Source organism: Myodes glareolus, chromosome 7 (genome assembly GCF_982192425.1).
Source record: "Myodes glareolus chromosome 7, mMyoGla1.1, whole genome shotgun sequence".
Lineage (NCBI taxonomy): Eukaryota > Metazoa > Chordata > Mammalia > Rodentia > Cricetidae > Myodes > Myodes glareolus.
In genome coordinates, this window is record NC_142032.1 from 54,075,426 (window position 1) to 54,089,035 (window position 13,610).

The following is a 13,610-nucleotide window of genomic DNA, read 5'->3' on the forward strand; positions in this document are numbered from 1 at the left end:
TGAGAATGGCAGAGCCCACCCAGACAGAATGTCCTAAGCTCTGGGACTTAAGGTCTCAGAGATGCCATGCCTTGGGCTCCTGGAAAAACCAGGACCGTTCTTCCATCTGCCCATGCACTCCCTTGTCTTTTCCCAGTTGTTCCTCTCTGGGAACCAACTGCAGTCCCTGTGGGTTTTGTATATTTCTCTGAGTGCAGTTTGATTATCTAATAATGTGTATTTCTGTATAAAACAGAAAATCTAACAAGCCAACACAAACCAAATAAGTGCATTCAATCTCGCCCGCTTGAAGTTTGGTTGATACTCATGGTGGCCCTGCTGTTAGCCTAGCGTTGTCAGGACACTGAGAAGTAACTTGCTTAGGGTCCTAGCCAGGAAGTAGGTTAGAGGTGCAGCTCCAAGCTCATTTCCGTCCTTAAGCATCTAGGCGTTCTCTCCCTTTTCCCCTCTCCCTTTCTCTTGCCCTTTCCTCTTTCTACCTCACTCCTCTATTTGGGCCTTGGAGACAGGATCTCACTGTAGAGTTCACGCTGGCCTTGAGCTCACGGCAGTTCTGCTCCCTTAGCCTCCTCTTAAGTGCTGGATCACAAGCATGCCCTGCCACTTCTGGTTTGAATCAAAGTTTTCTATGAACTCTGCGGGGCACTGCATATTGCTTCTTCCTTAGCAGAGTTGTTTAGCTTGGTGAGACTTTAAATCATGACTAGCTTATTTTTGACTGACTGCTTCTATTTCCTGGGACCCCTGGGAGATGCCCTATCCCACCTGTTCTGGGGACCAGAGAGGGCTCCCCTTGGGATTCTCTGTTTTGTCTGGTAGAGGTCACTTGTTCTCCTCCTGCCCCCCCCCTTCTTAAAGGTGGCTTCTAGCCCCTGAGCGAGGGCTGGGATCCTCTTGCTAAAGTGCCTGCCAGTTCTTCCTCCCTCTACCTCAAGCCAGGGTCAGCTGATGACCCCCCTTTTCCAGCCCCTCCTCCTCGCTTACCACCTGGACTCAGCAATTATTGATGTTCTCCGAGTGGCCTGAGGCAGGGTGAGATCTGGAGTCATCAAAGGAAGATTAAATTATACTCCAAGGCCGCCAAGAGGTTGTTTTAGGAAGGTTTTTGACTGTGAGGCTTGCAGCAAGCTGGGCTGCCACAGATCGCCCCTCTCCTCCCCCGCCCTGTTCTGGGTGTTCACCCTCTTAGAGATTTTTCTGGTTCCTAATTGGCCTGGGTTGTCTGTCTGTTCCTGTCCCAGTGGGATGTTGTTTAAAGGCTCCTGGTGACTTTCCTGAGGCTGCTGGGGTTGAGCCAGAGTATACATAGCCCAACTGCCTAGTGAGGGGCCGCTGTATCTGGGCAGCACCCCCAGCCCCCAGCGGATGTGCCTGGGTTCCTGATTCCTGGATCAAGGCTATTGGGGGTTGTAGGATACACTTCTACGACTTTGGGGAAAATCACCTCTTTCTGGGCCTCTTCTCTTCATTAGTTAAGTGACTTTGGGGGGGGGAACAAACACCAGAAATCTCTTATTTAGTGGTATATTGGGTTCATAACATCTCTGTGTAAAGTAAATAACAGAGTTGGTACTCCAGAGAGAGAGAAGCCAAAATGAGCACCCCTCCCCATCATCATTCTTATTCCCTTTTTTCCTTGGCACTTTTAATCCCAGGCTGTTTCCACTATGATCCTAAATTCAGTGTGTTCAAATTGGCTTTTTTTTTTTTTTAAAGAAATTATGTGCTTGAGAAATCTTATACACTGAATGCATTTTTAATTTGGGACATGGAAGTTGGTTTTTCTTTCTCTTTTTTCCTCTCCCCTTTTCTTCTTTCTTTTCATTTTTATCTAAATTCTTCTGGTCTCCTTTAAGATGGAACTGAGCTCAGGTCCCCTGTAATCTGTCAGGTCTCATCAGAGGTCTGTGCTTTGACCTAGAAGGGTTCAACAAATCCTCCAGTGCCACATTCTGGTCTTATTTGGTGTGTGTGGGGAAATTGGGGCCTGACGCAAAGGAACACAGGCTGGGCCTCCAACTTCTTTGGCACCTTCCTTAATCTTAAATTCTCTGAGGCAGGGGAGCTGCTGAGAAAGGGAATCTCGAACAAGATGTCGGGCCCCACCGACTTTTCTGTGGCCATGAATTCTCCACACAACCTCCAGCCCGTGGGCTTGCGTATCTGGAGCCCCGTGCTGTGCCCAGCTTGCCTCTGGTGTGCTTCTCTGAGTGGACAGCATTTCAGAAATAATTACTGCACGAAGGATGCTCATCTCAAAGATGGCCAGGCTGGAGGACTAGATCAAAGCGGACTGTCTGGAGGAGGTGACATTAGCACCAGGATTTGATGACTGGCTAGAGGGAGCTCAACAGGCAGAGTCGGAGGGGGAGAGTAGTGAGTGCGGGGTGGCTGTGGGTAACAAGAGGAGAAATGGATGAATTCATTTGGGTAGAACCTGTGCTTCTACCTAGGTTGGTGACGTTGACCTTAGGGCCAGGAATCTCTGTGACAGTCTCAGAGGGTCTGGTGATCCCTGGGCTTCTCTGTCCTCAAGGGGTGGCAGAAGGAGAGCGTCTGAAGTCTGGACATTGTAAGGAATCAGAGTTGACTGAGTCAGGCTCAGTGGCACCCAAGTTCTCTTAGTTCAGCCTGAGTCTCTCACCTCTTACGGTTATTTTACCAGGCTGTCTGCTAGTAGCTGCTGCCTACCCGTTCTGAACCCTCTCAAGGGTTCAAGGCAGGAACTTAGCATGTGCATCCCTGCCTGGCTGCTTAGAACGTTCATAGGTGAGGATGGTAAGGCTAACCTCTGAGGGCCAGGTGAAGTATTTCCCTGGTGACTGATAGAGAGCCTCTTAGTCCTGGAACTGTTCACTCACTTACTAGAGACCCTGAACTCAGCCCTTGTCCCGGAGCAGCTCCAAGAAAATAGGTGGTCTGTGTGGGTGTCTTCATGCTGGACCCAAATAAGAGGATGTTTTCCGCCCTTAAAATCTAACTCCTCCACCCTGCACAGACCCAGGCTGCAGCTGTCTTCCAGGGAAGGCGATATCATAGGGCTGGCTGTGACTATTGACTCTACCATTTGCTAGCTGGTCTTGGGTAAGTGATAATCTATGTTTAAGCCTCAATTTTCTTACCTGTAAGATGGGGCTGTAGGATTGTTGGGGTTTTATATAAAGTCTGTAAGCCCACAGAACCAAAGACATGGAACTTAATTTGAGGGTCAGGCCCGAGAGAACAGGTCTGAGCTGAGCTCTCATAGTGAAAGAAGGAAGAAAAGGTTTGTAGAGAGCAGGAGGGCTGCCTTACAGGGCACAGACCCCTAGGCCTTTGAGGCAGGTGGGCTTCTTGAGATTGTCCTAGTCAACTGGAATAATAGACTGTGACCCAGCCATTCCTGCCTGAGTACCTCATGTAGCTAAGCAGCCCGGCCTTAGCTGTGGCATAGGCAGGTTTACAGGTTTGCCCTTCCTATACCTAAATTCACAGAGATCGTGTTATTGCAACCGGAGCCTGGTGGCTGAGTAAGGCTAGGGTTGGCTTTTCACAGTCAGCTCCAAAGGAATGGCAGGGAGAGTCACCCCCTTCTGGTTTATATCTCTAACTGCAGTTCCTCCCCGAAGATGGAGGGCGTTTTGGAGTATGAGCCCAGCACAGGTTTATATGAATCTGGAGGGAGGGGGACTCCATCTACAATGGTAAGCACCCTAAGGAGCTGAGGGAAAGGACCTGGTGCCAAAGCTGCACACTTGTAATCCTAGCATTCAAAAAGATGAAGCCAGCCTAGGCTAAATAGTGAAACCCTGTCTTAAAAATGACAACCAAACCAAACCAAGTCAAACTAAAACAACTCCAACCCCCAAACAATCCCCTTCCAAAGTCACAAATGACAAATAACATTGAAAAACAACTAGCAATACAAAACAAAAATAATCACTACAACAAAACGAACTCGAGTGAGGGGATCTCAGGCTGGGGTACTTGACTCCAGGGTGATGGGACTGATGCCATGGTCTCAGTTTCCCCAGCACAGTTTTCTGTTCATCAAAGGCCTATGTGAGAGTCGACAGACTCCAGTGCGAGGGACCGAGGGTGTGTGAATAAAGTGGGTGGATCAGGTGTTGGCAACAGACTGTGTGTGTGTGTGTGTGTGTGTGTGTGTGTAAGGGGAGGTGTCAATAAAGGGTGTGCTCATGAGACAGAAATCCATGAAGAGCTGTAATGTGTGTGTGAGAGAGCTACAGAGTGTGTGTTTGCACGTGTCCACAAAGAACTGTAGTCTGTGAGCATGTTTGTGTGTGTGTGTGTGTGTGTGTTCATCTGCCCATGATGAGCTTGTAGAGGGTGTGTGTGTGTGTCCATGAAGAGCTGTAAAGCACACGTCCAGTCTGGAGGGGGGCTGCTGCGGCTCCACACCAGCTGCTGTTGCCATGGGAATATGCAGGCTTTGGCTTGCCAGATCCTCAGATATTTTAAAAATAGCTTGAAATCTGGACTTTTTTTGTGTGAAAATTTTCCAATTGTGTAGGCGACCCTTCCTCCCACCTTCTGGAATCCCTTTGCCTTCCCTGTTTCAACCACCCATGGGGGCCACAGGCTTCATGAAGTGATCCCTGTAGAGAAAGGTAGGACTGCCCTGATCTTGTTCTCACACCTCCTCCTCGGTTGGGATGGCTATTCTTGGTTATCAACTACATCTGGAACTAACAAAAACCCTACCAGCTGGGTACATTTGTGAGGGATTTTTTTTTCTTAGTTAAATAATTTTTAAGTGGAAAGACCCACTTTTGACGGAGATCTTTGGAGGTGGGAAGATCCACCTTTACTCAGGCCACACCTGGTGTCAGCCTATATAAATGATATGGAAGAAGGAAGCTTTCTTTGCTTGCTTGCTCTCATTGGCAAGTCCATCCCTTCACTGGCATTGGAGTCTATTTCTTTGGGAATCCAGGGAATACAGAAGACCAGTTTGACATCTGGCCTCAGAGACTGAATAATTTCTGGATTCTTGGACCTTCTGTTGGTAGACAATCATTATTGGACTAGCTGGACCAAAACCTGTAAGCCATTACACACTCACGCACACACACACACACACACACACACACACACACACACACCACACACTGAATCTATCTATATATTCATTCTGTAAGTTCTGTTCCTCTAGAGAACCTGGTTAATACAGATTTTGGTACCCAAAGGATTCTAGAACAACAGAAGTCTAAGGATGAATTTTTAAAGGATCTGGAACAGGCTTCTCAATTTGCCAATACCTAACTGAAGCCTCTTCTAGAAGCTTAAAGAGTACTGAAAGCCCATGCTGTGAACTATTTTACAAACTAAAGGAAACAAATGCATTTGATTATCCTGATTCATCAATTGTGAGAGGCGATGGATTTGGTGACTCTGTATACACAACTTTTGACAATTTGTGGAAAAATAAGGAAATGATGATGCTGGTTGTTTGCTCCCAGCATCTCTGGATAGACTGACAGAGGAAAATAACGAACCCTGTGATAAAAATCTACTGACTTCCAGCATCCCAGAATATGGCTAAGGACAAGGAACTCAGAGATAAAATCAACAGGCTTCAGATACAAACAAAGTCTAAAGGTTTCTAAGTGTGCCCTGGAAGAGAATCTTCTCTCCAGCAGCTAGGGAGCTCAAGTTGCACGAAAAGAAAAATCATCAAACTGAAGCCCTCATTATAAGGTTGGCTGAATTACAGCAAAAATTCAGGTTCCAGTTTCAGAGGGTGCTGGTGGTAAAAATCAGGGCATTGGTCGGTACAGAATGGGATCCTGCAACGTGGGATGGAGACATGTGGGGGGACTCCACTGAAACTGAGAACTCTGAATATCAGATTCTCAGAGCTTTATCTCACCTGAGGACGTAGTCTGTCTTTCCATCCTCAGCAGAAGAGGAGCTCCCACCGCTACAGCCTTAAATATTGCCTTTTCTTGAATAATTCCTTGATGAAGGAATCAATCCTTTATTGTCTACTAATGCAGCAGAGACTTTCTCTGAAGGAAATGTCAGGCAAGACAAGATTGATGTCCCTCAAGGCCCAGCACAGTTGCCTCTAGACCTCTAACCCCACTCAGGGCAAAGCAGGCTCCCAGGGGGGAGGTAAAAAGTGCGCTCCATCAGGAGGGATGCCACACTGCTAAAGGGCTTAATGAGCTTGCTAATTCATACAAGCAGAAGTCTCTGGGGAATGTGTGGGGGAATGCATTTTAAGGGTGTGGGATAAGGATGGAAGGAACATAAAATTGGATCAGGCTGAGTTTGTTGATATGGGCCCTCTGAGTGAAGATAATTGGTTTGATATGGAAGCTCATACAGTTTTAAAAAAATATAGTGTGAAAAGTTTGCTTGAACGCTTGGCTGAAGCATTGTCAGAAGCTGGCCTACTGAAAAGGAGTCGGAGATGCCTGCTATGCCTTGGTTTAATGTTGATGAAGGGATTTTAAGGCTCAGGAGAACCACAATGCCAGAAGGCCCAAAAGTCATGACCTTCACTAATCCTACAAAAAGCAAAATGGTAAGAGGGGCACCAGCATATTTGAAGAACGTGGTTGTTGCCCTTTTCCTTGTGCCAGACCTTAGGGTTGGAGACACTGCTGCTCAGTTGAATGAATTAAAGCCAATGGATTTAATTGGGTCTCAAAGTAGCATAGCTGAGGTGACAGTACTGAATTGACAATGGCAAGGTAGTCATAGTTATTGTAATGGCGGCATAGACAAGGCAATGTCCATAATGGCCCAACCTGTAGTGGTCAGCATAGGCAAAGTGAATCTTATGGTGGCATGACTCATATGGACCTTTGGTGCTGGTAATGTTTTCAGGCATGAAATAGACTCTCAGGCTGTAACCAACTGATTGGCTGGATGGACAGGGACTTGGAAAGAGAATGATTGGAAAACTGGTGAGAAAGACATCTGGGGACAAAGTAAGTCGAGGGAGTTCTCCAAATGGGTGAAGAATGTGGAGATATTTGTGTCCCATGTAAATGCTCCTCAAAGGCTGACTTCAATAAAAGAGGAGTTGAATAATCCAGTAGATAGGACAACCCATTCTGTGGACAGTCAGCCTCTTTACCCAGCCATCCCTGCCATTGCCCAGTGGGCTGGCCAACAAAGTGGCCATGGTGGCAGACATGGGGGTTACGCATGGACTTGACAAGATGGACTGCCGCCCACCAGGGCTGACTTGGCTACAACTACTGCTGAGTTCCAGATATGCCAACAGCAGAAACCAATACTGATTCCCAGATATAGCACTGGGTGGCCAACCAGTGACCTGGTGGCAGGTTAGCTATGTTAGACCGCTTCTTCTGTGGATGAATGCTTTGTCCTTACTGAAGTAGATACTTATTCTGTTTATGGATTTGCCTTTTCTGCATGTAATGCTTTGCCCAAACCACTGTCTGTGGACTTACAGAACGCTTTGTTCACTGTCATGGTATTCCATGGTTTTGACCAAGGAACTCACTTCACAGCCAGAGAAGTGAGACAGTGGGCCCATAATCATGGAAACCATTGGTCTTACCATATTCTCCACCATGCAGAATCAGCTGGCCTGATAGGAAGATGGAATAACTTTTTGAAATAGTGTCAATTAGGTGGTAACAGGAGGTCTGGGATAGGGTTCTCCACAAGGTGGTATACGCTTTGAATCAGCATCCAACACATGGTACAAATTCTCCATAGCCAAGATCCACAGGTACAGGAATCAAGGTGTGAAAGGGAATAGTTCCTTACTGTCACCCCCAATGATCCCCTAGGAAAATTTTGCTTCCTGTTCCCATGACCTTAAGTTCTGCTGGCCCATAAATTTAGTTCCAAAGAAGAGAACACTCCTGCCAGGAGACACAACAAACATTCCATTGGACCGGAAACTCAGACTTCCCCTGGTCACTTTGAGCTTCTAATACCCTTAAACCAACAGGCTAAGAAAGGAGGGGTGATTGATCAGGTTACCAAGGGGAAGTTGCGTTGCTTCTCTACAGTGAAGGTAAGAAAGTTTATGTCTGGAGTCCAGGAGATTCTTTATGGTGCTTCTTGGTGCATGTCCTATGATTAAAGTCAGTGGGAAATTACAATAACCTAATCTAGGCAGGATGACAAAGGGCACAGACACATCAGGAATGAAGGTATGGTCACTCCTCCAGGAAAAGAGCCAAGACCGCTAAGGTGCCTGCTGAGGCTGGAAGATGTACAGAAAGGGTAGCAGAGGAAGGTGGTTCTAAATACCAGCGAAGGCCACGTGATCAGTTGCAGAAACAAGGATCAAAATTGACATGAGTGTTTTTGTCATATTTTGTTAAGAATACCATTTGTACATGTATTTGTTTTCTTTATCATGTAATGTGACATTAGTAAAGAGAATATCAGTGGCTGTCATATATTTAAGTTTGAGATATTAAAAAAAACTGTCTTCCAATGCATATTGCCACCTTTTCTAAAATTTATAATGCGTTTGTGGTTCTACAAGTCATAGTTATATCGTGTTAAGTATAATTATGACCTGGCTAAATATATAATGCATTTGCAATAGTACATGGGAAAGTTTTATCTTATTAGGTGTAATTATGACTGATTAAATATTTCTTCAGCACCTGGACTGGGCTTTCTGAAAAAATGGGTATCAAAGAGGAGCAAAGAATAAATATGCAGCATCACTTTGGGGACTCAGAAGACCACAGAAGGAAAGTGGATGGAGCAGGAGCCCTGGGGACACCTTACCACCTCCATTCTGAGGTCTCAGATCCACTCAGGGATGCCATCCACAGTGGGGGCGGATCCATTTGGCACCAAACTGCATTCACTCCTTCTCAGCATCTTCATATTCCTTGGTCCCAAGACTAACTCCTCTTTAGCTCCTCGAATGTCACTCCCCCAGGGAGGCCTTTCCAGACCACTCTGGCTAGTGCAGCCCTTACCTCTGTCTTTCTGTGTGCTACAATGTGCTCTTTACAGCGTCCTCAGATACTTGGAGCTGCGTGTTTGTCACCAGTTTCTCCTGTGAACTGTGAGGCTGTGAAGACAGGGCCTGGTTGTGGCATGTAAGTTGCAATTCAGCTTCATGGCAGGAATCTGGTGGTTTATGTTTAACAGATATACCCTAGTGATTTTTAGATGAAGACCTGAGAATCTTTTTAAGATTGCAATCACCTCCCTTGTTTGTGAGGTGTATCTATAACAGAATCTAGTCTTCTGTTGTCCTTTTGGGGGCCTGAAAGCCTTGGGGTTGTTTCCAGGACGCAGCCTTAGCAGAAGCAGAGCACAGTTGTGGATCTCGCTTGCTAGGCCTTAGCGTCCTCAGTTGTAGATGGGCACAGTGACACTGGTTTTGGTTCTGATGGGCAGTGAGGCGAGTGGGCACTTCTGTGTGTGCTGTGAGGTGGTTTGTGGTATCTCTGCACCTTTGGGTCCTGGTTGGAAACCTGGAGTTTATTGATAAGTGTCCTCCCTCACCGAACAGTGCTTTTTCCCCAGCCTGCTTTGTTTTCTGCCCGAGGCTGGTGCACAGACTTGCTCCAAGGTGGCTCTCCCTCAGCAAGATCAGAGACAGAGGAGCTGAGCTGCCAGGATCAGATGATACCACAGGGAAGAAACCACAGATGCTAGGGGAGATGCTCTAAGCCAGAGAAGTCCCAACTTAATCGTCCCTGGATCTCAGGTTTCCTTCCTGGAAAGGGAGGTGGTCCTTGTGAGTGGAAGTGGCAGAAGCAACTTGGCCATGACGAAGGCAAAGGACAGAAAAAGCTTGGAGTCTCCATGTGGAGGACTCGGCAGTGGGGTCCGGATATACAGCTCTCGTACAAGGAAGAGCGTCTGAGAGTGGAGCTGAGGGTGGAAGAGCTTTGTGTGGCATCCAGTTAGTGAGTTTACATAGTTGAAGACGCAGTCTTTATCACTATAGGTGGGACATCAGGGCCTGATAGCCCATCTCATCCCTGTTCCTTCAACACTGTTGATGAACTTCAGATAAGTAAACTTTGTTGAACTTGCTGAGAAACCAAAGCTGGGATAGAGGGTGTCTAAGTGGGAGGAAGAGAATTGGGATCCAAAGCAACGGGAGGCTTGAGTGCTGCTACTTTGTAGCAATATCGCTTCCCACAAGTCAGTTAACATTTTTTTTTTTCAGAGATGCCAGTTGAGCCAGGGTCTCACGTTCGCCAAACCTGTGCTCTGCCTCTGAACTACACCTACTGTCTGGCTGTCGTGTGTGTGTGTGTGTGTGTGTGTGTGTGTGTGTGTGTGTGTGTGTGTGTGTGAGAGAGAGAGAGAGAGAGAGAGAGAGAGAGAGAGAGAGAGAGAGAGAGATCTTAGCTTGCTTCTTATTGGTCTGGTAAATAGCATAACTAAAAGAAACTTGGAGAGGAAAGGTTTATTTCTTCTTACAGGTATAGGCGAAGTCAGGGCAGGAACCTGCAGGTAGGAGCTGAAGTAGAGGTCATGGAGGGTGCTGCTTACTGACTTGTTTTCCATGACTTTTTCAGCCTGCTTTTCTACACTCAGGACCACCTGCCCCTGGGTGGCACTACCCCTCCTAATGGACTAGGATTCCCACATCCACTGTTAACCAAAAAATGTCCAACAGCCCTGCCTACAGACCAGTTGAAGGGAGGCATTTTCTCAACTGAGATTCTCTCCCACTGGTGTCAATTTGACAAAATTGCTGATTAACACAGGTATCTTTCTTCACCTTTATTTATTTGAAAAAAAAGTTTTAGATTTACTTATGTATATGAACGTTTTGCCCCATAGTGTTATTAAAGATGGTTGTGAGCTACCACATGGATACTGGGAATTGAACCCAGGTCCTCTGCAAGAACAAGTGCTCTTAACTGATGAGCTATCTCTCCAACCCCAACCTTTATTAATTGATTGATTTATTATTTTTTTGAGCTAAGGTCTCTCCCTGAACCTGAAGCTTAGAGATATGGCTAGGCTGGCTAGCCTATGAGTTCCAGGAATCCACCTATCCCTGCTCCCCTCACCACTGCTGGGCCCAGCTTCTTATGTGGGTGTTGGGGATCTGAACTCGGGTCCTCATCCTTACGCAGCAGGCATATTACCAAGTTAGCTGTCTCCCCAGCCCACATAAGCTTTTTAAATCTTGGCTTTCCCATCTGCAAATACAGACAATGCCATCTACATTGCAGTGTTGTAGGGGTCATGAGACAATTCGTGGTTATGATGCCAGCCTATGTACCTGGCACAGAGTAGTCCTTAATAACTGGTGGTTGGTGATGTGGTTGACGGCAGTGGGGGCTCCTTAAGGGCAGAGGACTGTCTCTCATTTCAGTACCAGCACCTGGTACTGCGTGGGCACTGAACAAATGTTTGTCAGATGAACGAACAAGATGAATTTGACAGGGATAAATGTCAGTTCCTGCACTCAGATCCAAAGACCCAGGGATGTAGTGGGGGGAGCTGTAGGGATGCAGTGGGGGGAGAGAGGTCTCAGTACCAGCAAATGTTAGAAAAGTAGAGGGCTTTTTACGAGTGCAAATTCTGGTCCATGTGAGATGACTGCCAAAAAAAACCCCAAACCCGAAAACAACAACAACAAACAACAAAAAAACGAAACAAAACAAAAAACAACCAGGGCAAGCTCTGGTGGCATTCATTACCAGAGGCCCTGTGGACCAGTCTCAAGGGCCACATACCACTGTGTCAGATGAAGCGGGGGAATCACGGCCAAGACTCATATCACAGAGAAATCCAGGCACTGGGCCTTGAGAAATTCCCAGGAGCCACGCGGTGGCATTCTGATTTTGCCTCTTGCATTTATTTGCTCAGGACACCATAGAAACAGCGCCAAGTCTCTGTTCCCTTATCTGTGAAACATCAAAGCTACAGGTTGGACAAGGCATGGTTTCTGGGGAAAGGCAGGAACGAGCTCAGTCTTAGCTGGACTCACTCCCCCACCCTTCTTTCTGAGCTCCCTGTGTGTGGGCAGCTCACACTGGAGGACAGCTTGCAGGAAAGCTGTGGGTGGCCTGTGGATCTTTCCATTTTCGCGGGGGGGGGGGGGGGGGGGTTGGAGCAGGATTACATGGGTGGCTTCTCCTGGGTAGATCTCCATGTCTCTTTCCCCCAGTTGAATTCAGTTTACAGAGTCGAAAGATCGATTACCTCTGGTCCACGTCCAGACCCAGCCAGCTTCCCTTTCACGTGCGGGATTCTGTCCTTACTTTATATGCACGAAACTAGGCTTCTGTTTTCTTGTCCACAGTCTGCTAGCGATCCAGCCCGATGGTCCCTATGCGCCCTCTGGTGTCTTCAAGGAGTCACTGCATTGGTCTTAGCATAGGGTTGGAATCAGACATTTTGGCAAAATCATCATGGCCCTCCATCAATAACAGATGAATGGAAAAAAAAATACCAAGATATACGTATGCAGTTGAATTATTTATTAGTATTAAACAGGAGGAAAATGTTATCGCATACTACAGCCTTCATGGACCTTCAACACATTTTTTTTTTTTAAATATTGAAACAAGACACAAAAGGCAGATAAGCATAACTTTACTTCTAGGAAGCACTAGAAAAGGAAAATGAAAACACACAGGAATTAGAATAGAGGTTTTCACAGGATGAGAGGGCTTGGAAGGAGAGCTGTTGCTTAATGAGTTCAGAATCCCGTTTCCCATGACAACATTCTAGAGATGGGTAGTGGTGATCATTGCCCAACACTGGATATGCAGAATGCCACAGAGATGAACTCGCAAACACGGCGTGGTGTCTGTGCATGCCTGTAATCACAGCACTCAGAAAATGGAGGCAGGAGGAAATATAAGGTATTGTCTCAGAAAACAAAACAGGCCTGGGAGATGGTTCAGTAAAGAGCTGAAAGGCTTGAGTTTTAGATGTCCAGCACTCGGAACTGTAAAGTCAGGGTGTTGTCCTTACAGGATCTGCTCCAGGCAGCAGATCCCTGGAACTCATAACAGCTGTGGTCACCTGCACGAAGCCTTAGCAATTTTAAGCCAACCAAAATTCCAGCAGGGACGGGAGGACCCCTGAGTTCCCACCCCCCTAGAGGAGCTCTTGGCAGTTGGCGGCTGCTGAGGGAGAGAGTCACTTTCCTTCCTGTGGGAAGGTTGAGAGAGCCCCGTCCTCCCACATGAGCAGATGGGCAGCACTAATTGGGCTTGGGGTTATTAATTACAAAATTTTCAAAAGACGTGGAATTGGGAAAGAGACAGGGTGGGGGACACTAGGAGGAATTTTAGAGTTGTAGCTGCGGATGGCTATGATAAAAACATTTTGTATAAATGCCTGAAAATTTCAAAGAATAAATTAAATGTTATTAAAATTAATAAATACAATATAATTATTAAAATAAAATTTGCCATTTTAATCATGGGAAATTTTATGTCTCTTTGCATGTTCATCTATGTGTACACATAGAGGCCAGATAGAGGTCAGTGCTGGGCGTCTTCCTTGGGCTATCTACTTTGAGGTAGAATCTCTCTTGGAGCAGCTAGACTGACTGGCCAGTGAGCTTTAGGGCTCCACCAGTCTCTACCCCCACCCCCTGCTGCCGGGGTTACCGATACAAGCCATTGTACCCTGAGTTTACAATCCATGGGTGCTGGGGAGCC